The following is a 2,703-nucleotide window of genomic DNA, read 5'->3' as shown; positions in this document are numbered from 1 at the left end:
CACACACACACACACACACACACACACACACACACACACACACACACACACACACACACACACCAACGCCCTATTGAAAAATATCATGCACAAACCATACATTCATCTTTAAAAAGGGGGTGTTATGCCAAATAGATTTTTTTTAGCTTTATTTTATGTTGTAACATCCTTCCTTCATCACAAACGTACCCAGAGTGTTGCTTTGACTCATTCATGCATGTTTAAGAAACCCCCGAATCTCCTATGGGAGCCATGTGGAGCTCCCTAAAATCTTGTTGTTACAAAGCACTGCCTTACCCAAAGCTCCTCCCTGGAGCTCAGTCATAACTCCATAAATTCTTAAACAATTTTCACCAGGGGTTTCTGATGTTATCAGTCCATGAAGTGGACGTTATTAGGCATCGTCAGTCCCATACAATGGCTTCAGAGGGTCCCTACTGTGCCTTCTAGGCTTCAGACTGTCCCAACAGTGCCCCCTAGTGGGTTAATATATCAATGACAGTGAATGTGTAAATAACCAAAATTCAATTCAATTTTTTGTGTCCGTGTCAGTCTCGAACCCTGGTCCGACACTCTACCCATTGCCCTATTGGAAGGTCACATTATACAACCACTGGAGGGCGGTGTCTTTAGCACTAACCACGTCATTTGCTCACAAGTTAACCTTAGTGGCTTTAAGCCTCATATTAACCAGTTTTTATGCCTCATGTTAACCAGATAGTGGCTTTATGCCTCATACTATCCAGCTGACAATCAGAAGCCATTCTAGGGGACTGATAACGCCTAATAACGTCCATTTCATGGATGCTAACATCTGAAGAGGGTGATTTTCATACAGCTTGGTTTGTTAAATACAGCAGAGATGTAATGATACAGGACACTGTCAAAAAATGAACTTTCATGCTCAAATACTTTGTTTTAAGCTCGTTAACAAAGACAGACTTATGGTATGGCATAATATTAAAAGAAGGCCTATAAATTAATTAGAATAGAAATCATCTTTATTGTCCCTCAGTGAGAAATTCAGACACATCAGTGGCAAAGTGACATTTTACACAGGGTAAAAATACAACATATATATATATATATATATATATGTATATAGTAAGTATTAAACTAAAACTTGCTGTCTGTCAAACACACACTCTGAATAATACATGGATGACAGGGATGTTGGATTTTTAATTAAGAATGTTAATTTATGTCATCGGCCACTCAGCAGATCCTACAATAAGTCCTAAACAAACCAGACGCTGACTTCCTGGTATGTGAAACAGGAGCTGTCATGATGTTGCTCAGTGACACCAGTAGATGTTTGCATGTTATCAGCCGGGCCACAAAACTGTGACTGTCCTACAGAGCCCTTCTGTCAGCTGTCATTGCACATTCAGCAGGTAAGGGCTCATACCTTTCATACAAATTGTTTTGTTAATTAGGTTTTTTTTTTTGGTCATAATGCATTAAATGTTTTTAAATTACCAAAAAAAAATTTATTTCTAAACAGCAATGATCGTTTCTGATAACTAAAATGCAAAACTGCAGTTCTTTTGCATGCTTGACTCAACAGTCGAACACCATGGCCCATTGCTCTGCTCTGCTGTTAAACTCTAAAAAGTTTCTGCTCAACACAGAACAGACGTGTAAAAACTACAACAATTCAGATGAGGGGTCTCAGATCAGCTGCTGAAATGATAAGATACATTTGTAATAGAAAAAAAATGTATAAGATGTATTTAAAAAACAGGAAAAGAGAACAAACATGTATCTTGACCTTGTTATGTTCACCTGTCGCTCCCTGACAAGTAAACAAAAGACGAGTGATTAACTGAAAAGTAAGCCTCAAACAAACTAATGCAATGTAAAAACATTGGATCTTAAAACTTGTTAACCCTGTGCATTAAAAGACTGATGGTCACAAATTATTTTTTATGTATCTACTGGATTTTGTGTATGAGACATAACAAATAATAATAAAACAAAATCACTTTTCAATTTGAAGAGAAGCTTTCATGTTTCAAAAAAAGTTTAAAGATTTAAAACAATTCAAAAGCTGTTTGACATCATCATCTGTCAGCTGAGCTTGTGGAAATATATATTTATAAAATATATAAAGCTTAAACTGTGGTTGGTAAAGTTTGTCTCATTTAAACACAGAGTGATGTTCCTATGTGAAGTCAGAGCGTTATTAACTAATTTTCTCTTCACTGTGCATCATTCCCAAACAAAAGGTTTTACACTATATTCTGATCCTCCCTGCCTTTTTTGGTTTATAATTTGCATGTTTTATAATCTGTGTGACAAGATACAGAACAAAAGTTTTTCTGTTCTTAAGAAATGGTCCTTAAAGGGATCCCCAATTAGTTGTAACATTAGACTTTATTTGATAAACATTAATTTTAACTGTAAAATAAAGTCTGTAAAAATACTGTAAGCTGTTTAGTTTTGTAAAATTTTTAAAAAAATGTTTTAACATGGACGGAGCCATTTTATTTACAAGCAAAGCATTCTGGGTAAATGATGACGTGGATAGGTCTTCGGTGCGAGGCTGCTAGCGAGCTATATCCACCCTGAAGGTTAATCTTGGACAATATCTGATGATCGACTCTTTTAAATGAAACCAGAGAGCGTTGACAGAGAGGAGAAGGTAGAAATGACTCAGCCTAAAACTTAAAGGCACAGTGTGTAGGATTTGTTGTTTTCACC

The sequence above is a fragment of the Austrofundulus limnaeus genome, unplaced genomic scaffold, assembly GCF_001266775.1.
Source record: "Austrofundulus limnaeus strain Quisiro unplaced genomic scaffold, Austrofundulus_limnaeus-1.0 Scaffold962, whole genome shotgun sequence".
Classification (NCBI taxonomy): Eukaryota; Metazoa; Chordata; class Actinopteri; order Cyprinodontiformes; family Rivulidae; genus Austrofundulus; species Austrofundulus limnaeus.
The sequence above is the reverse complement of the archived record's forward strand: the minus strand, read 5'-3'. Positions refer to the sequence as shown.